The following is a 23,103-nucleotide window of genomic DNA, read 5'->3' as shown; positions in this document are numbered from 1 at the left end:
CCCAAGAAAATGTTTTTAGGAAGAGATGAAAACAGGATTGATAGGTTAGCCTATTATGTGCCTGTGAGACAGACTTAAAATGTTTGTTAGAATCTGATCAGTGGCAGAACTGTGTCAGGAGACCACTCACCTGAATCTCCTTCAGATGTATTAAGTGCCATTAGGGATGGTCAGATATTCAAAAACAAAGATTTTTTTTCTCAAAATCCATCATGTGTCGAGTTAGCTGTATACCAGGATGCCTTCGTAGTAGTTAACCCTTTAGGCTCTGCCAAGACAAGACATAAGGTTTTATCTGTCTATGCATCTGTTGCCAACTTACCAATTCATGTACGGTCTGATACAGACCACGTCACTTGTGTTATTGTGTCGAGTGAAAGATTTCAAAGCGTTTGGGCATGCTAAGGTGTTCTCTGAACTAATAACAGACTTGAAGGAATTGGAGGATAATGGGATTGTTGTATACTGAGACCAAATCAAAGGTCACAGTAGAAATTCTTTATAAGGGAACGTCATATTAAAAAGGGCAATTCCTTATCACAGGGAACATTGACTCACATTGAGTGCAGGTTGGTGAACTAGTGCTCATTTTGATTAAAAATTACTCTGTTCATTTTCTGATGTCAGTGTACACAGCAGAATTCCTTTGTGACTACCACTTTTACTCAGTTAGAAAAGACAATGAAAAGATGCAGTATCTGAACATCAGTAACTTGATTGATTTCTATCCATTGCCATCTTATATGCAAGATGGATACCAAATAGTTCCTATGAAACACAGTGTGTTATCACGTTGTTAACTGTCTTGGACTGTCATTCTGTGGTTAATTGTGCTTTATTCACTTACATACTCAGAAATTGATAATCCACAGCAAATCAACATTCACAGTGCCATCACAAATGTGTTACCAGACTTCCCAGCCTCAATATTGGATAATTTAGTGGAGACACTCCAATCACTGAGGGTAGACGCCAGCAAAGATTTTCACTTCACCCAGGAAGCTGATCTGCTTTCAACACTGAAACCAATTCAAGCAAGAAGATTGGTAGCTGCCTGGAAACAAACCAGTAAGTAATTTTGTCAACCTTTTTTGAAGTAGGTCTGAACTAAGGATAAAACATACTTTAAATACATTTTGTTGATTCCATTCTTTATAGCACAAACCAATGAAGGCCATAGCCAGTCAGCATTGTCTCCTCCATCTTCCTCAACATGCTCTTCAGTCAGTCTCTCCCCGTTGATTACTGCTGCAGACTGGGTTGACGACTTCCAGATCCCATGGACAAAGTTTCCTGAAGGCTTGATGCAGTGTTTATAGAGGTTGAAAAGGCCAAGTCCATGGCTACGTAGAGAAATATTCTGGATTGTTGTTACTTTAATGATGGAAGCCTGTGCCTCTCCCAATACAAAAGCCTCCACAGAAGTTGTTGCAAAGTATCCACAGTCACTGCAAGACGTCATAGCAGGTGAAGTGATTGGACAAGGATATCACTGACTAGTCAAGCAATTACAAGCCCGGATTGAAAATGTGAAGCGGTCTTCAGCACCAATGATTAAGAAGCGCAAACAGGGGTCAGAAGAGTACGAAACTGATGAAATCCGAGCTGAACAAAGGCCAGCTAAACAGGACACCTATGGTTGCGTAAAGTGGGACATTAAATATATGCCAGTGAGTGAGACACCAGAAAGCCAACAAGAGAAGAAAGACCAAATGGAAGCGCTCAGTGAACAGACTAACTTCACCCCAGGCGAGGTAGAAACTCTAATGAAGTGTACCTACTACTCCCAACGTAAATAGATAAACCAGGGAACAGATCTGCAATCCCACATGGAGGAGTGGCCTTTTTTGTTCCAGGAGATTGGCATGACAGTCCACTTCCAAAAGCTCACTGGCATATCACTGAAAGAGACTTTCCTCACCAATGTTGAAAAAAAGGGAAAACGGCTTCTGGACTTAATGAGAACCTTTTGTGCAGACAAGAGCATAAGAGTTCTTCAGGCTGTCACAAAGCTGGAAATTCTGAAAGGACCGTTAGAGGGCTGCTCAGAAGATATCAAGGATATGATACTCCTTCTCTCGTATTTTAATGAAAAAGAGAAGAACCTCTTCCACTATGTGGAACAAACATGTCTAACAAACGAAGTACAAGTGGAAAGCTTGCCTGTGACACCATGCATCATTGTATGTGGTAAGTGTTGATAATCAGTTTCATTAAGCTAATGTTAGGAAGTATTACATGAAAGCTGACATGCACTGTCATGTTTTAAAGTGCTGCTTCAAAGCCTAGCAATTTTCATACCTGCAAAATTGTCACTTTTAGGAGAAAATAGCCGTTTTGAATTAAATAAATGTCATCCACATAAATTGTGTCCGGAGAGTTTTTATTGGGGGGGGATACAATTAAGCAATAAGGTACGAGAGGCAGTACATTATCGTCAATAAAGTACGTGTTCCAGGGTGTTGTTAGACCCTGGAGCACATACTTTATTGCACAAAATAGTTATAGCCAACAAACGTTGTGTATCCATTTCAGTAGCCGAGAGAAAATAGTCCCGTACGTGTGGCTGTTGCTATGCAATGGACAAACAGCGTTGTGAACTTCACGTTTGTTAGCCTAGCTAGATCTCGCACCATCTCATTCATTCTCAATGCTCATTTTATAAAAGTTGCCTTTAAAATAACAACAATGACAATGGGACACTTTCAATAAAATAATCTTTTATTTAAACATTAGGCCTAAACATTCTAAATCAATCATAAATGTTTCGTAGGCACTGGGTATATGCTAGCTAGCTGCATATGTTGTAAACTATAGTTACAATACAAGTGACTTGGGACTCGATAGACTAACATGGCTGTTGTTAAGGTGAGCTTATGTTGATTTGGATATCTCCATTAATTGTGCATCCGTGGAAAACGTTGTTTTAAGAAGCCAAGACCAGGTCATGTAATTGCGAGGCTTCAAAACTAAAATTGATAGGTGGATATCTAGTTAGCAACTACCAGTAATGGCTACATCTGAGCTTCCCTCCAACATTTCATTAGCTAGACCAGCTAGTTAGCACTGATAGCACGGCACAGTGCAATATTATTGCAAAAAAATTAACCGAATGTTGCTAGTCTAACTTGTTAACCAATAAACTGCTGAACACCAGTACTTGTAGACAGTCTTTTTCTTCGGTAACCTAGTTATTTTGAGTGCGCACTAATATGGACCGCTCCCCTTTTAAGGTAAATTTAAAAAGGCGCACAGTACTTTATTGCTCAATAATGCACACCCCAGAACTCCCTCTCAACCAATCAGAATGCTTGATTTCATCCACCCGTATTATAATTTCCCACAAACGGAAGTTTCAAAAACCTATTGCGGTCGTCTTCACAATAAAGCATCTTTGGTGATACGTCAGACGAGTCACTTGGCCAGTCACAATCAAGTGAACTGCAGCGTCTTCTTTGAAAAGGCTACAGTAGTCAGCTTGTCGAATAGTCAGCTTGTCAGCTAACATAAGATCAGCAAAATGTGTGGCAGTAGCCTATCTACAATGTTGGAGCTAAATACGTTATTTCATTACGAACACGTAATGACACAAGACCAATTGGTGTCTGGTTTAATGAGTGATCGAAACACCTGCTCTGGCGGATCATTTAACGTTGATTTAATGCAGTTGGAGTTAGCCTTAACTAAACATATATTCAAATTTAAGACAGACTCAAACAGTGTGGCTGGATTCGAACCTACACCCCCTTATACTTTGCAGGTCACCATTCCAACTTGTTGAGCTATTCTCAGTGCTGAATATTGTCATGTTCAGTTACTGTACAAAAAAGTAAGCTGTTTCTTCTGTGGTAGGAGTTGTTAGATTCAGCCAATAAAATAAGATGTTTCTCCAATGGTAAGCATTGTCAGATTTGGTCCAAGCTCAAACAGCTTTAATTCAGTCATATTTTTACATATCAAGGTGAAACTTTGCAGGGTACTTCAGTGTGGTGTCATCTTAAAGCCTATTGGGTTTGAAAAACCATAATTCAAAAATAAATTTGATTTAGTGACACAAACTTATTGAGGCAATGTGGACATTTACATAAATACACCCGTTTCAGACATTTTGTATTTGATTCAACTGTCTTAAGTAAAAAAAAATATATATGTCAATGATACATATCTGTACAAAATGTCAAGTCAATTTGACCTTTGGTTCAAGAGAAGAGGAATTTTGAATGTTTTCGTGTTCGGTTACTTTATAAAAAAAAGGGAGCCGTTTCTCCCGTGTCGAGCTATGTCAGATTTGACCCAAGTATAAACAGCTGTAATTCAGTCATATTTTGACATATCAAGGTTATTGTGGTAAGAAGATGATTAGATTGCATGCTCGTGATGACATTTCCAAAGTTTCGACTCCATACGGTAAACCGTCACAGAGTCAAGGCCTCACGTCCGCTTTGGCGTCCTCTTTGTCAAAATCGTTTGAGCGTTATTCGTGAACGTTTTGAGTCATCGATACAATTTTGATAACTTTTTGTCGGCATGGTCTGAAGATGATCTTTTGCAATTTTCATGAAAATCGGAGCAACGGCCTAGGACGAGTTCGAAAAAGTAGCAATTTCTTAAAATTCAAATGACGGAAAAACCATCATGACGACAATGACGTTGCAGGGTTCAATCGAATCGTCTGCTTCCAAGGAATCCAATGATACCTCAATTAAGAAAAACAGTCTCACAGTTCAAAAGTTGTGGGCATAAACGCACCTCCAACTTTGATGCCTTGGTGGCGCTGTAGAGCTTCAGGGATCGACGTGAAACTTTGCTGGCGATAATCAGGAGACCGTTCCAAATTAATGTGCCAAATTTCAAAACTTCGCACCAATCGCAATGCATATTAATAATAATAATACTAAAACTAACAAAAACAATAGGTGCCATAGCAGCTTTGCTGCTGCTTAGCCCCTAATAATAATAATAAATATAGCTGCAAGCAGCGATGCGGGTTCCTCCGCAAAATGGCAAAATATTATACAAATGTACATTGTAGAAGGTCAAGAGTTTGACAACAAGAGAGCAAAACTACTTCATGTTGGGCCAACTACAATAGTCTGGATGGGGATTTTGATGAAGAAAGTGTTTTGTCCGTCTCTTCATAAACGGAGTGACTAAGTTCAGTTGAGTTCTGGATTTTAATAAGTAGTTATCAATCTGCAGATTGGGAGAGAAAACCAGACCTCTGACAATAAATGACAACACAACACCAGGCTTAGGTCTCAAACAAGTCTCTCTCCGCTCTGAAGGCCGAAGGACCATCTTTTTTAGGGCACAATAATGTAAACATAGATAGTGACAGTCAGGCAGTAATGACGTTACAACAATGACGTCTCGGAGAAAGAGATTCACAGCTCCCAACACATGACCACTCAAACTACAGAGTTAATAGTTGGAGCTCTCCTTGTAGTCATGACAAGGACCATTTAGCCAGCACTTTATCCTGATCTCAAACATCTATTAACCCTGACACATATACACAATCTACTCCTATTAATAGCAAGCTTACATGAGAACATACTAACTATTATCCAATGACTAGTTCTCTTGATTAGTGAATAATGTAAGCACACAGGAAATCTAAATTTCTTCCACAATTTGAACTCATGAGCATAAGGTTACAAGGCAGACTCTCTATCCTCTCTGCTACACACCAACTGTTGAGAATGTATGAGTAGAAAGGGCATAGAATTAACTTTGGTCAGCTTTGGGACAAAGGTTAAGAAGCGGTTCACATTTCAAAGTGGAATTGCATGAAACTGCGGATGGTATTTCATAATGATGACATCCTGTTTAACTAAACAGATATTCAAATTTAAGACAGGCTAAAAGACTGTGGCTGGATTCAAACCTGTAACCTTATACTTTGCAGGTCACTGTCCCAGTCCATTGAGCTATTCTCAGTGTTGAATATTGTCATGTTCAGTTACTGAATAAAAAAGTACGCTCTTTCTTCTGTGGTAAGAGTTGTTAGATTCAGCCAAAGTTTAAACTACTCAAATTGAATCATACTTTGACATGCCAACGTGAAATTGTTGATGGTACTTCAGAGTGATGTCATGTTGAACCCAATAAGGTTTGAAAACCATCAGTCAAAATGATATTTGATTTATTGACACAAAGATATTGAGGCAATGTGTACATTTACATAAATTAGTGCTGTCAAACGATTACAATATTTAATCGCGATTAATCGCATTAATGTCATAGTTAACTCGCGATTAATCACAATTAATCGCATATTTTTATCTATTCTAAATGTCCCTGATTTCTTTTTGTCCCAATCTTTTTTCAAATTTTAATGCTCTTATCAACATAGAAAAGTGGTTCGGATTGCTTTGTGCAAATATTTTTTTTATTGAAAACAACATTGCAATCGCCTGGCTTTGACGAGGGGGCAGAGAATTCGCATCAGCTGTGTGCTTGGCCATCAAGTGATATTTCAGATTGGACGTGCTGCGATGATAGCTCAGTTTACAACGACAAAACACACAGATCACTGGTCTTGTCAATAGAACCATTTGGCAACTTTTTTAAAGCAAACTTTCCATTCAGAATCTTATTGGCATCCATTTTGGCATCTCGCGCTCGTCATCCACTCAAAACGTAACGTTAGCCTACTACCAGAGAATGTCTAATATCCGTAAACGGGCTCTGCTACTACTCTTTAGCCAGCTCGCAAGCCAAACGAGTGTTTGGTGTGCCTGTTGTTTTGTTTCCGGTCTAGCTAGATCCGGTGTGGTGTTGTAGTTTTTCTAACGTGGGTAGTTGTTGCAACAGCATGTGAAAAAAACTACAAAGTTTGCTAGGCCAAAAAGAGCGTTAATCGCGCGATAAAATAATTGACGCCGTTAATTTGGGTTTGCGTTAACGCCGTTAATAACGCGTTAAACTGACAGCACTAACATAAATACATCCTTTTCAGACATTTTGTATTACATTTTCATTCCATTTCACCCTATATAAAAATACACCTGCCCGCACACTATCCCAATCCATGCCGTTTACCTCCCTCCCAGCGCAAGTCACGCCTAAGCAGAAATGCTGTAGCGGACGCATGAGGTTTAGATGACGACCAAACATTGCCTCTCACAGTCAAGACACATTGCTCTCAACACTGTTTCCAGAATTTCTCAAAGATGGCTTGAAGACCGCTTTCCAGAACCACAGTCAACTTACGGTCAAGAATAGCCTCATTGGCAAAAGGTTTATGGCACAGGCCTTGATCAACTTCTTGCGGGCATTGATGTACTATAGCCGACTCTCACTTCCCATTAAACCACACAACATATACTCTCAGAGTGACCAACAAGATTATTTTAACTAACAAACAATATTAAAAAACATCTATCTGAACGAACGCAACAACTGAAAACCCTTGCATAGCTGTTGTAACCAAACAATTTTCCAAAGTTTTGGCGTTTTTTGACATGCCACACTGCATGCTGGGTTCCCAAGAGCGCTGACGCTGATGATCTAGCTGTGCTCCAACTGCGTGATATGACGAGATGCTAGTGACGCGCTCAGGTCTCGGAGTCTCCTGAAATGGAATGTGTCTTTCTGCCTTGAATCTGCGTGCGCATCATCATCAAGACCCCATGTATATGGCAAGATAACATCCAAGCTAACCATTTCTCCAAATCTGACTGCATATGGACTGTGTTATGATTGTTTGGGTTAAACAACTTGCTTAATGAATTAAATGGCTGTTAAATGTCAAATCCAACTATAAATGTATAAAAGAGAGAGTTCCAATCAAATCTGAATCATTTTTAAACCTAAAGGTTTAAAAGACAACCTTTGCCTAAACTGACATGCACCAACTCAGAGAACTGAGTGTCAACATTAATTTACATCCACATTTAGTCTCTATTTTTTACTTTAAGGCATAACTATGTTTAATTTAATGTCTGCACCTCTCTGTCACCAACTGTCTCTGGAGTGGGGGGTGGGGGCTTCACAGGGTGTCTACAAGTGTAAACAAGTTACATTTAAGACTTTTTAAGACCTTTTAATAACACTTCCAATTGAAATTAAACACCAAATTTACGATGGAAATACAGATCAAAAGTAGACATACAGTAATCTTCCCAAACACTGATGTCTGTTCAATATGAACACTATCGTAAAATGACAACAATCGGTTGAGTTTAAGAACATTGACTAAATGTGTGTAATGCGAAAGAATAACACAAAAATGTAATTGCTGTCCTAAATTATATTTTTTATTACACAATGGTGGAGTAGAAACTAGCAATTCCATGAATCCCATGGAAACAAAGGCAAATGTGTGAGATGTACTGATGTGGAGCACAAATCATCCAAGAAGCAGTACTTCTCTTGAGTGGTTTTTATTCAGATGACTAATCATTGGATTCAGGTCAAAGGTCTATAACTTAAACTGGTTTCATTACTTAAGACACTTAAAGTCAGCAGCTTGGCATGCTGGGACATGGAAAGGATTAAACATTTAGACTTTCATCAAAGTAAAAAATGCTGGTTTGTCCTTTTTCATCGATGTCCTCAAAAAAGCAGTCTGCAGAGCTACTGTGTCTGTGGGGTGACTGTGTCTCTGGAGGGGCAAGCAGGGCCTGCAGGCAGGGCCATGCACACTCAGAGAACTGAGTGTCAACATTCATTTACATCCACATTTAGTCTCTATTTTTTACTTTAAGGCATAACTATGTTTAACTTAATGTCTGCACCTCTCTGTCACCAACTGTCTCTGGAGTGGGGGGTTGGGGCTTCACAGGGTGTCTACAGGTGTAAACAAGTTAAATTTAAGACTTTTTAAGACCTTTTAATAACACTTCCAATTGAAATTAAAGACCAAATTTACGATGGAAATACAGATCAAAAGTAGACATACAGTAATCTTCCCAAACACTGATGTCTGTTCAATATGAACACTATCGTAAAATGACAACAATCGGTTGAGTTTAAGAACATTGACTAAATGTGTGTAATGCGAAAGGATAACACAAAAATGTAATTGCTGTCCTAAATTATATTTTTTATTACACAATGGTGGAGCAGAAACTAGCAATTCCATGAATCCCATGGAAACAAAGGCAAATGTGTGAGATGTACTGATGTGGAGCACAAATCATCCAAGAAGCAGTACTTCTCGAGTGGTTTTTATTCAGATGACTAATCATTGGATTCAGGTCAAAAGTCTATAACTTGAACTGGTTTCATTACTTAAGACACTTAAAGTCAGCAGCTTGGCATGCTGGGACATGGAAAGGATTAAACATTTAGACTTTCATCAAAGTAAAAAATGCTGGTTTGTCCTTTTTCATCAATGTCCTCAAAAAAGCAGTCTGCAGAGCTACATGTGTCTGTGGGGTGACTGTGTCTCTGGAGGGGCAAGCAGGACCTGCAGGCAGGGCCATGCAGGGCCTGCAGGCAGGGCCTGCAGGCAGGGCCATGCAGGGCCTGCAGGCAGGGCCATGCAGGGCCTGGAGGCAGGGCCATGCAGGGCCTGCAGGCAGGGCCATGCAGGGCCTGCAGGCAGGGCCATGCAGGGCCTGCAGGCAGGGCCATGCAGGGCCTGCAGGCAGGGCCAAGCAGGGCCTGCAGGCAGGGCCAAGCAGGGCCTTGTCAGAAATACTAATCTATCAAGCATTGCTCAGTCGGTGAACAAGTTTAAGAAAGTTTATTGCTTGCGGCCGGCCCACAAGGAGACAAAAACATCACACGCCATTGTGCTACAAAGTTTTGTCTGCTAGCATGTTGTGTTAGCTAGCTATTTAAGCAGAACCGCTCTTTACAGTCATTGGTTAAGACAAAGGCATGCAAATGTTCCATTGCTCTTCTTCATTGGCTCCTTGCATAGACCTGGCGCAGGCGTGTGTGCGTGCGTGTTTGAGTGTGTGTGCCTTTTGACCCCTGTAAGCTTGACCACATGATTCACCCAACACAGATAAGGCCAGACATCTTTTATGGCCTCTCCAGTAAGAGAGAGTGGTCAGCCCAGGTCACCTTGTTTACATATGCCTCGTGTTCCCCAAAGTTCAGATTTGGGGGTAGGCCTCTCTCTACACACAAGGAATGCTGAACACAGAATCATTCTTATACAGGATAAATGTGTTACATCTTCAATTTTCCCAACAGGCCTGCAGGCAGGGGCAAGCAGGGCCTGCAGGCAGGGCCAAGCAGGCAGGGGTAAGCATGGCCTGCAGGCAGGGCCAAGCAGGCAGGGCCAAGCAGGCAGGGCCAAGCAGGCAGGGCCAAGCAGGCAGAGCCTGCAGGCAGGGCCCTGAAGAGAAGCTGTCCAGCTCGAGGGGGGTAGTCCAGCAAGGGATCTGTTTTCTCTCAGCATCCTCTGTTGAGCAGGCCTCTACATGACCCTCCAGACTTGTAAAAGTGAAGATCCATGTAATCTACACTTGACATACACTACAGTTTTGACTGTGAAATGCAATGGCATTACTTGAACTTAAATCCAAATGTGTTGAACTGATGGAGACCCGGCCATGCAAAGTAACTCCAAACATTTGGCTCAATACCAGGCTCTGGCAAGAGTATTTAGCTCTAAACTGGTCAATATACACGTCTGACCAAAGACCAACAACTCGCCCTTTGCCTGTTAACAGTGATTCTGACTGTCAGAGACCTTTAAATACGCTGACCGAGTGAAACTAGCCTGGCTAACGTAGGTCGCTTTCTCAGGAAAATGACAAATGAAATAGGCTTGTTTTGAAAGATGCTATATACTGGCTATCTTCAGCAGACTCTTGTCTACAAAAAGCAGCCCTTCCTGACGTTTTAGGACTAGAATTTAGTGAATTACGATATTGTTTACACTGCCAGTGAGTGAGTGAGCGAGCCGAGTCTGTCACTGATGCTAAGTCAAAACAATGTACCGCCGGGACGCAGTCTCACTCCACTTGCAAGTTTTCCACAAATCACAAATTTTTTTCGGAGCATCTGGCTAAAAGCACAATTCCCACATCTCCTAAAGGCTGCCATCGTTTTTTGGTGTCGACCGAACTGTGAAATGGTGAACTTATGAACATGACGCGACCAAAACATGGCTGCCGCCTAAGCCTATGCGGTCTCCCTGGCGCATAGGCTTATTACAAAGGCTTTCACGAGCCAAATCAAAATTCTGAGCCGACAGGTCTGTGGGGAATCGCTTGTTCTCCTAAAAGCTGCCCTCCTCAAGCTTTTTGATGAATTCGCCGAGATGCTAACCTACATGATTCAGTACTGTAATTACACAGAGGGAAAAAGCTAGCTACTTTTCGAGTTTGGTTTTCCGTCACTTCAAACTCACGATCTAAAGGTCTCAAAGTGCTCAAACCTTCACAATAATTTAAGAGTAGTGTACTTTCACAAACCCAATCATTGATTCTAGCTTAAAATGTGTAAAAATAGGACTTACCGAACGTGGCTGCCTCAGACACGGCTTTCAGGTGATTCCAGTTGAAAACAACAATGGCCGCCAAAACATAATTTATATTCGTAACTGCGAGCTGCGATTGGAAGCGAAATGAGGGTGAGGGTGGGGCTTGGTCAGCACACCATTTCCAGAAAGGATGTGTGTGCGTCTCGCCAAGCTTGCGCGTGTGTCAAGTAAGTTGACCACCTGTCCCTCTTTGCGCTGTATAGCACAGCATTTCAATATGCGACGTGCGGAACAAGGGGTGAAAATGCTGTGCGACACAACGCAAAGCGGGATGGGTGGTCACCCTAGTGTCAAGGGGCAGGATGAGTCTGTGAGAATTTGGAGCGCGCACTGTGGAGCAATTCAATTGAATTCAATCATATATTGACATACCAAGGTGAAATTGTTTATGGTACTAGAGATTGATGTCGTCTTGAACCCTATTAGGTTTGAAAAACAATCAGTCAAAATTATATTTGATTTATTAACCAAAAAAATATTGAAAAATATTTACATAAATACACTTCTTTCAGCCATTTTGTATTGCATTTCTTATTCAATTTGACCCTTTATAAAAACATGTATTCTACACATCTGTAACAAATTTCAAGTCGATTGGATCTATGGTTCATGAGGAGAAGGGTTTTGAAGGTTGTACCAAATTTGGACAGTACAGCAAAATCTATCATGTCGAACCTTATGGGTTCTTGAGGCTTTTTTGTTCCCCATGAGAAATAAGGCATGTATACCAATTTTCAGGCATTTTGGAGTAATGGGGCGCTGGGGAAATCACGTAGACTTTGGGCGTGTTTTATAACGCCACCTATGGGCGCACATGGGCCACTAGCCGTGTGGGAGTAGTGAGGGACCAGTTGTATCATTGGGCCAAATTGTAAAAAATCGGGTCCAGGACTTTTTAAGCTGTTGGGCCATTTAGCGGAGAAATATAATAATAATAGGAAAACTAACAAAAACAATAGGTTTTCTCCTACCGGAGGAACCCTAATAATAAGAATACTAACAAAAACAATAGGTTTCCTCCTACCGGAGGAACCCTAATAAAACTAACAAAAACAATAGGTGCCACAGCAGCTTCGCTGCTGCTTGGCCCCTAGTAATAAAACTAACAAAAACAATAATATAAGAATAATAAGAATAAGTAGAAACCCTCTAGGTTGCTTCGCCGCTTCGCGGCTTGGCCACCAATTACAATAGGTGCCTCGCAGCTTCGCTGCTTGGCCCCTAATAAGTCTATATGAAGACTATAAAGAAATAATCATGGCTAAGTCAAACACCGCCACCGCTGCCAGAGCAAGACAGCCAGCTTGGTAAAAAATTGCAGATAAACTAAATGCGTAAGTTTTGGGAAAATGTATAGGCTCATCTTAAGTGCCTCATTACCCCAATCAATAAATGTATAAATTTAAATGTGCCTGCTGGCAGTAGGCTTAATGGAAATTAATAATTGAATGAGATCTTGCTAGCGAAAATAATTGTCTCAACTCTTACAGAATAAGTAGGCCTCGATAAAATTAAGGCCAAAGAGTATGTAATTGATACTAATTCATAGACACTTATGAGGATGTATGTACTGAAAGCGCTTATTTAACATGTACTATATATGTGCATATGCATGTATGTGTAGATGACCATATAGAAGTAGGAGTTTGAATATGCATGTGCAAATCTGTGTATGGCCGGATCACAGCATGTAAGTTGTATTATTCATAATCAGAAATTCAATCAATTGAAGCAGTGAAAAGAAATTGTTAGATTCTCTCCGTATCATGAGTCCATTTTAATAATTTTCAAAAATAATGATATGGTATGGTGTACTGTATGGTATGGTGAACACTGTCATATAATTATGAGTGCTTTCAAACCCCATGTAGTTGCAACCGCGCCACTAAAAGGACATGGGAGCAAGTCAAAATCAAACATAAAAACATAATTCAGGCTGGTGAGTCAATACAATATGTGCCATGGTAATGTACTGAACAGCTTGTCAGTGTCATATCCTTCATATTTTAGCCAACAAGAAAAAGGCAGATATGATTAAGACTGGGGGAGGACCCCGAGGTCCTGAGCTAACCCCTGCTGAGGAGCTGGCCCTGGCTAATAACAGTTATGCCAATTATGCAGGGCATACCTGGGGGTAGCTCCTCTGGAGAGGTGGTGGCAGGAGAGAATCTGTATGTCCAAGGTAGGTGCACTTCATTCTATGAGTTTCCTTCATAATTAGCCATTTGGTTAACCATTGTCACATTTTGCAGTGGCCGGAGGTTCAATCACGCTCCTGCAGCCATCTCCCAATGTGTTGTTGGTCAGGGGAGAAGAGCCCACTGATGTAAGCTGATATTGCTGCATCATTGTGTAATGATTCTAAAATGTTCATTGTGTGTGTCTTTTAAAACCGAAGGCACTTCGAACCCACAGTTCCTAATCATTCCTAATTCACTAACAGGAGGTCGGTCTAAACGATGAGGACACTCTTTCCGCCTTCTCCAGTGATTTGGTAAATGCAAGTTGTGTCAACTAATACTCCTATCCCACTCACTCCTGGCACTCACTACATCAATGCATTCCTTTAGGCAAATCCTGCTGATCCGGAGGAGCTCGGCCCCTCTCAGTCTTTGGGAACTGGCGATGGGGAGGTGAGTTGTCATTAAATACCCTCACATTGTGAGGTCTGAGTTTAGTTGGCATCTGACCACCACACTGAACAAGTTAGGAATGGTTTGTTTTTTTCCAGACTGACACTGAAGATGTGTGCATGCTATATGAACGTTACTTGCGTGCCAAAATTCATAACCTCCACTTAAGCTCAATGAAGTTGGAGGTTAAATTGCTTAAACGGCACCTGAATGTAAGTCTAAACCCTGTAAAGTAAATCTTTGGCTAAGTATTTGTGAGCTTTGCCATGAATTGTAACTAAACTAAAAATCTTATTTCTTGTGCACCTTAATTTACAGGATAACCAATAAAGGGAAAAAAATAAAGGCTTTATTGTACAACATGGATCTCTTACATTATTCTTCAGCATGTTCCTCTATTCAGAATCAGAAATAATTGAATGAATAAGGATGCAAACTGCAGTGCATTGTGTCCCAGAGTCAGTGTGGTGCAGGGGGTTGTTTGTGAGCCCCTTGTTACATTTACATTTAGTCATTTAGCAGACGCTCTTATCCAGAGCGACTTACAGTAAGTACAGGGACATTCCCCCGAGGCAAGTAGGGTGAAGGGCCTTGCCCAAGGACACAACGTCATTTTGCACGGCCAAGAATCGAACCGGCAACTTTCTGATTACTAGCCCGATTCCCCAACCGCTCAACCACCTGACTCTTGTTTGTGAGTACATTGGTTTTAATGGACAGGAAACTTTTGCTGGATGGGAAGAGGTGGTGGCCAGGATGGGAAGGGTCAGCAATGATCCTGCCTGCTCTCTTGCTGGTCTTGGAGTGGAACAGGTCAGGGTGAGACCAAATGATCTGCTGCAGTCTGCCTTGGTCCTTGGCAGTGGAGGTGCAAACCGGAATGAGTTGGGATGGACTCGATGATGCCTGAGGATGGACTATTAATGGGTAACTTAAAAGCAAAGAGGGTGGCTAACCATTTAAATGAAACATGCAAACATAAAGAACATGAAATGAGTCCAACATTACCCAAAGTCATCTGGACAGCTATCTGAAATGATGCTGGGCAATTATGTTCATTGCAGCTGCTCCAGACCGCTCATTTAGATGGATCGGTTCACACATCGTCCTCAGGATGGGCCACAATCACTGGGACCATCTCCCTCCTGAGTGTGGCCACATTGTGGAGCACAGCACATGCCACCATGATTGCACAGGCCCTGTCCGGTTCCACCCTCAGCCCCCGCAGACAATTAAATCTGCCCTTTAGTAGGCCAAAGGTCATCTCTATCCGTGCCCTCGTTCTAGAGAGCACCGTTGAACCAAACCTCAGGGCCTGGGGCTGGCTCGGGATAGGGATCATGAACCAGGGCCTGCAAGCGTAACCCTTGTTTCCAATTAGGAGCCCATCGTAGTTACCTAGTATATGATATGAACAATGTTGGATCACCTCTACATAATAAATAATCAATTTCTAATGACATGAGATTTGCTATACCTTGCTCAAAGCTGTGGCATAGTGTGGAGTCTCGGAATATCCGGGAGTCGTAGACAGACCCCGGCCACTTGACCTCAACATTTGTGATCAGGCAGGTGGAGTCACAGATCATCTAAGATTAATTGCAGTCAAGTCATGGGTATTGTACAGTACATGAGTAGCCTACAGCAGGCAATTGCAAGATCCATGTCTATTGTCAAATACAAAGATTGTTTTTAGATTAATGTAATTTGAGGACAATTATGTCATAAGTACCTGCACATTTAGGCTGTGAAAGCCCTTTCTATTCACAGAATCAACCTCGTTTGGCCCAGAGGGCTTTTTCAGGCGGATATGGGTGCAGTCCACTGCGCCAATGACATTAGGAAACTCTGCATAATGATAAGCTCCGTAATGAATAGTAAAGAATGCATTTTCATGAAATGGTAAAATATGTATTTACTCAATTACCTGCAATTGCATAAAATCCTTCTTTGATGTCATTGACTGGGACATGGCCTGGGAATATGCTTAATTTATTAATCAGCTGGTTGAGCGCCAAGTACACTTTTCTTACAGCAACGCATGCTGCGGCTTATGGAACGCCGAGTTAGTCAAAATTAAATCAGTAAATAAATAGATAAATACATACATAAATAAATATGGCTATGGAATAAATTCTGAAATTTAAAAAAGATGGCAATAAATATAGCATTATATAATTACATAGCTGAATCCATTTACCGACATCAATAAATAAATACATTTATTTATTTCAAAATGACGTTATGGTAAAGACAACATTTATTTATTTCATGGGACTTTTACACGCCACATTTATTTCCACATGTATTTCCACGCCACATTTATTTACGGGTTTGGCTGTTCATATGTGCCAATACAGCACAACACTACTAGCTCTACAGTAGCTAGCTCTAGCTGAAATGGCCACACTGATGTCGTCCTTTTATTATTTTGTCAGCTAGCTAGCCGGATTGCCATCCACTTGGCCTACAGTTGCCGACTTCGAGACCGGTGATAGCCAACATACCACCTAGGAAGACATAGTGTTGGCAGTGATTGTTAGCTTTGCAGACGAGCTCCACGTCACACGAGCGAAAGCCATGTTTATAAAGGTAACTTCAGCGCAACCTCATCAAAGATCAAGTCCTCACACGTAGGCTACTAAGTCACCGCCATCACTCCCATACAAAGGCAGAGATGACACAGACATTATGGGCAAAGCTTGTCTACATTGTATGCTTTTCGGCAGTGCGATGCCACTGTCACCCCCATACAGGTAGCATAGCTATCTGCTGCGTTGGTCTGACGATAACCACGCCCCTCTCGTTTGCATGTGAGATGTGAAATAAATACAGCACTGAAATAAATGTGGAGTGGAAATAAATGTGGTGTGGAAATACATGAGGAAAAAAACGTGGTGCGTAAAAGTCTCAAAAAATAAATAAATGTGGCATTAGGAAATTAAAGTCCAATGAATTAAATACATGTTGTCTTTACAAAAATGTCATTTTTAAATAAATAAATGTATTTATTTATTGATGTCGGTAAATGGATTCAGCTATATAATTATATAATGTTATATTTATATATTTATTACCATCTTTATTTCATAGCCGTATTTATTTATGTATGTAGCCTATTTATCTATTCATTTACCTATTTATTTATTGATTTAATTTTGACTAACTCGGCGTTCCATAGTGGCTTTGCCAATGTTTTCTGCATTGCCTACACTGCATTGCCTACACTGTATACAAATTTACCTGACGCAAAAAAACTCAAGGCTATGCAAAGCTCTGCTGTGGCGTGTTGACATTTGCAATGTACGGCCCGAGAAGGTCTTGCAAATAAATAAGTCCTTGTCGGCTGGATCGATATCGCTAAAACAGGAACTCATCCGTGTGACATAAAGAATCTTGGCGATCGCGAAGAACTCTGTCGGTATATGAAAGGCTAATCGAACTAGAATAGCTCCTTCGTCAACTGGGTCTCTCAAAAAAGGAGATGCCATGTTTTTTTCCGGGGGTGTGGCAAGTTTATCCAGCTACACTTATGTTAGCCTGCTCTGGAGCAGGTTAGTGCTAATTGATATGTTAATATGGTGATTAATCGAAAGTTGCTTCCACGAACCAAAAAGAGGGGCGTGTTTTGTCTTACAGTGCGTGTCCACTGCAGCGACGCGAATCGCTTGCCATCGCTTGACTTCCCACAGTTCACCACGCTCGGGGGCGTTTCAAACAGATTAATGTAGAATGTAGTTCTCTAAAGTCACTGTTGTAGTTGTCATGGCCAAGTGTGCAGACTTGGGTTTACGTAGTTGCAACATCGATCAAAATACAACTTGTTTACAAAATATAAAACTGTTTAATACTGTAGACATACACGTTGAAATATATATAAAAACGTTTTACTATATATTCCTCAATCTCTGCTAATCTGCCGATACGATAGGGAGTTTCAGCCCGGCTAGCTAACTAGTTAGGACAGAACAAAGTTACGTAATGTGACTAAACTGAATTTGAAAGTACAAGCACCCACAACTTCGGCAAACCTTGCGCCATGCATCGTTTTTTTGTATTAACATCTCTGTACGAATACAGATATGTATCGTACAGGACTGGGTTAGCAGCCACACAAACGATTAGTTTCTCCTCCAGTTTGAAACCTAGAAAGCTAGAAATGTTTACCATGGTTTCTACGTTACGAGAAACAAGAAAACACTCTGATTGGCCATCGCTAGCGAAAATCGCTCCTCATTAGCATAAAGTTGAGAACATCTCAACTCGAATCGCTTGAATTGCGTCGCGTCGCTACCCACAATGCACCACGCAAGCGATTCGCCTGACTCCATAGAAAATGAATGGAAAACATGTTGTCGCTCGCATCGCGTCGCTGCAGTGGACACGCACTGTTAGCCTGAAAATTAGCTCGCTAAACCGCTTAGGAAGCTACGACGAATACGCCCCAGATAAGATGACTAGATGTAGCATGATCTATACACCTCATCGTACATTTTTTCCAGTAACATTCGCTAGATTTTGATAGATGACCACACCCGTATCAACCCTTACCAAATTAGTCCATTTTAGGGAATAGGTATAGGTGCTCCCGTCGTTAATATATCACCAGCATCATGAATACCGGTCGCACTCAGAGGATCGCACTCATCACCCTACTCTACTACCGCCGCTCTCGCAAATATAACGGGGCATATTACCGGTTGGTTAAGAAGCTGCGGCTTGACGACGACTTGTACCAGCGGTACTTCAGGCTGAACCGGGCCGAGTTTGATGACCTGCTGACCAGAGTGGGACCCCGGATAGCTATTTGTATACGGTGAGCAGTAGGGATGGGAAGATTCACCGATTCGCATCGGTGCATCGGCATAAAAGTTCACGATGCGATGGCCCGGATCAAAAAAGTGTGCACCGGATACAATGTGGGATGAAATCGCGATGCATCGTTTCTAACATCTTTGCATCGGTATAATCCGATGTATTTATATAGAATGATGTGTATGCGAACACCTTTAGTATTTAGAAATTTGACTAATGATTTGTGACCAACAATTTTATAATTAGTTAGTTTCTTAAGCACGCTCTTATCTCCATTGCTGTCAGTGGCCGATTATCGTGAAGTCTCTCGGCAAAGTTTCGCGCGAGTTGGAGGCGTGTTCGGGCGAGTGTTATCATGGCGGAGGAAGAGTTACATGTTACTACAAATTGCAATAAATCCAAGGTTTGGCAACACTTCGGATTTTACAAGAAAGCTGGGCAATTTGACAAGACCCATGCAATTGGCAAGATATATCGGACTGCTATAAAGTACACAGGCAGCACGGCTAATTTAGGTTGTCACTTGAAGAGGCTACATGGTATTTGTGTGGAGACGTCTGCCTCCCCCTCGGATTCAGCTATGGCTACAGTCAGTGGCTAGCTCCACCGGTACCCTAAGCAAGAATAGGAAGCTATTTTCCGACAAAACAAATCCCTGTTGTGTACGACAAAGTAAGACGAGAGATAGCTGAGTCATTGAGAAAATGTTTAGTAGGACGTATGAGTTCAATTTAGTGTGTTGTATTATGACAGTGTTTACAGCAGCTTGTGACTGCCTGTAATAGTTTACCATTTTTTACATTCAGAGAACACATACAACAGGAAAGAAGGACTGGTTTAAGGCAAGGTCCAGGCCTGATGTTATTTTATCTATTGTCAGAGACTTTTAATATGTGAAATAAAACTTTCTCTTGTTTAGTAAATTGATGATTTGCAGTCTGACAAAGAAATAAATCATAGCATAAATGTAAATCAATATGTACCATATTAAATTGCATGGCATCATATTCCCTTTGCATCGCATCTCATTGAATCGCATCGTGTCGAATCGCACTGCATCGCAATAGGGGTGAATCGTATCGTATCGCATTAGTAGTTGCTTTTATGTATCTTTAATGTATCGGATCGTTGGCAGTGCATCGAGATGTGTATCGCATCGTCCTCAGTGATGGAGATGCACATCCCTAGTGAGCAGTAAAAGCCTAGCTTTTATAGGGAATAGTTGTATGCCTTCTCAAACAAAAATTGTGTGGATATTATCTATACCTCATACCTAGGCCTACTTATTTTTATGTAGTGATCAAATAAGGCTCATTATTGTTCATTTTGCTGGGCCAGATTTCATCCAATTGTCTTCATTGTTCATAGATTAATGCACAGCAAATACATTTTTTTAAAAATATGTGTTTCTTTGTAGATACCTTGCCACAGGGGACTCCTTCATAGCTATTAGCTAAAGCTTCGTGTGGGCTCCTGCACTGTGGCACGCATTGTTGGGGATGTGTCTCGGGCCATTTGGGACTGCCTGGTGGAGGAGTTCATGCCTGTGCCAACCAAGCAGGACTGGAGGGACATTGCTGAAGGCTTCCTTCAGAGGTGGAACTTCCCAAACTGCCTGGGTTCCATCGACGGCAAGCATGTTGTCCAGGCCCCTCACAACTCAGGATCACTGTACCACAATTACAAGGGAACATTCTCAATCATTCTCCTTACTGTTGTGGACGCCAACTGCATGTTTCGGGTCATTGATGTCGGTGGCTATGGACGGAACAGTGATAGTGGGACCCTGGGGAACTCTGCGTTTGGTGAGGCCCTGAAAGATGAAACCCTGGACCTCCCAGAGAACTGCATCCTCCCTGGAGCAGAGCCACGTGGACCACTGCCACACGTCTTTGTGGGTGATGAGGCCTTTCCTCTGCGGAGCAACCTCCTGCGCCCCTTCCCTGGGACAAACCTCGCCAAGGAGAAGAGAATGTTCAACTACCGCCTCAGCCGTCCCAGGTTGACAGTAAAGTGTGCATTTGGCATACTCTCCAGCCAGTGGACAATATATCGGTGTGTCATTGGTGTCAACCCGGCAACGGCGTGTGTGAAGGCCGCACTGCATCCTCCACAACTTCATCCAGAGCTCCAGGAGAGGTCACAGGGGATGTCCAGCAGCCAGTCCTGGTCAGGAGGTGTCTGCTTCTCTTCAGGAGGCTACACAAGTGGGTAGCAACAACCCTGCACGTTCAGCCATTCGTGTGAGAGATGCATTCACTGCATACTTCAATGCTGAGGGTGCAGTGCCCTGGCAGGAAAATGTCATATAGCCTGTGGCATTGAAAACCAAAGGCTCTTTTAAGAGCCACACATACTAATAACAAAAAAAGCAAACAATTCCTAAATGTTCTTTTCATAAAATCAGTGTGTGGTCATGTCGTTTGTTATATTTTCTAATTAGCACTTTTAAAACACTTTTAAAGAAAGTTACAAAAGCAGTAGCAAACATGTGATCCTAAATAGTTAACTACTTAAAAAAAACGCTTTAACCCAAAGCGATTTCCTCCAGATTGTGAAAGTGATAAGTCCAAACATTACAGATCCTTTGTGTATGTTTGAACTAAAATTATTCCAACGATTCATAGTATCAATTACATAAAATGGACACAAGGTGCTGTCAGTGACACATTTTTATTTAGTAGGCCTGTCACTCTGTGGCCCTCAACTCAGCCTCTGCCTCATAAAACAAGCGGCGTATATTGATTTTAGCTCTGAACGCTTGGCTGGTGGCATTCTTTTCATAATAAAAAAAAAAAGCTAATCTTCCGGTGGTGGTGGTGGTTGAGGTGCAGGGGTCTCATTTATAAAACTGTGCGTAGGAATCTTACTAAAAGTGTACGTACGCCCAAAAGCCTAAAATGGCATACGCACACAAAAATGTATATAAAACCGTGCGTACGCACACCTCTAAGCAATGTTCCCTTTATAAATCACAGATTGCCCACAAGTGTGCGTAGGTGAATCAGCATTGTACCCCTCCTTGAACACGCCCATTTTTAACCATAAATGGTCAATGCAAAGCACCTCATGAATGCTAATCTAGTATCTCATCATGACCCTGGCATGCTATTGTTCTTCACGGTGAATCATAGCGCATGGCAACTTTTCAGACACTGTTAGCCTATTGGTGGAGCCCGAAAACTTGTTTCAAATTTGGTGGCCGGTAGATCACCGATTTTAAAAAACTGTGTGAGTGGCGTCAACTGTGCCAGTGATACCGCGAGTCGAGATACAATTTGAAAACAAAAGCGTTTTGTTATGAACAGTAAACTATTAGAGTCTGGACTGATAATGAGGACGGAGAGAGTAGTGATTGCACGGGAGCTTAAGGACTGTATTTCCAGTTTGACATATGAGGATTTTGCACAGTATTAAAGAAATATATTTAGTTATACACTGTGTTCTGCAGTTATCTAAAGGTAGGATATGTGATGTTATCCTGTATTCCATGCAGTCGGGGAATCACCCCCTCCTGCACTCCCGTAGTGGACAATCTTATGGTGAGGAAGCGCTGAAAAAAAAAAAAAAATTAGTTGGATTGTACAAGGTGTTTAAGGGAACAAGAATCACTCAGTACAAGCGCAAATAACACTGCTGGATGTAATCTTCATGATAATCATGAAATTGAATGGAAAAACGTGTGTGTGGAAAACAAAATATATAAATATTACGAGTAATGTTCTTCCCACATTCAATTTCTGCAGTCTGACGACAGTACGGTCATCTGCGTCGCCAATTCCAACTGTTCCCAAAATGTTCGTAGGCCTACGGCAGAGTCCTAAGGCCTACGGGTCAGAGTTTGCGTGTAGGACTGCACATTCTCCTGTCAAGTTAGTTTTTTATAAATCACAACCTTAGCGTGGAAAGTGGCGTACGCACATTTTCAGCCCAGTTTTGTGGCCAACGCTAGCGTTTTCACGCTCCTCATTTACATAAAGTTGAGAAAATCCAACTTGCAACACTCCGCTCCGCTCGCCTTCTCACAATGCCATACGCGAGCGTCAACGCCCGATTTCATTGAAAATGAATTGGAAGCCGACGCTCTGCGCTGCTCTGCTGTAGTGAACACACACCATAACGGTGCGTTCACACTGCAGCATTTTTTTACGCTCTGCACCGCTTGCCTTCCCACAGTGCACCACGCTCGGGGGCGTGTTAGAAAAG

The sequence above is a fragment of the Hypomesus nipponensis genome, chromosome 26 (genome assembly GCF_054491055.1).
Source record: "Hypomesus nipponensis isolate SF chromosome 26, ASM5449105v1, whole genome shotgun sequence".
Lineage (NCBI taxonomy): Eukaryota > Metazoa > Chordata > Actinopteri > Osmeriformes > Osmeridae > Hypomesus > Hypomesus nipponensis.
This window is presented reverse-complemented; position numbering follows the sequence as displayed.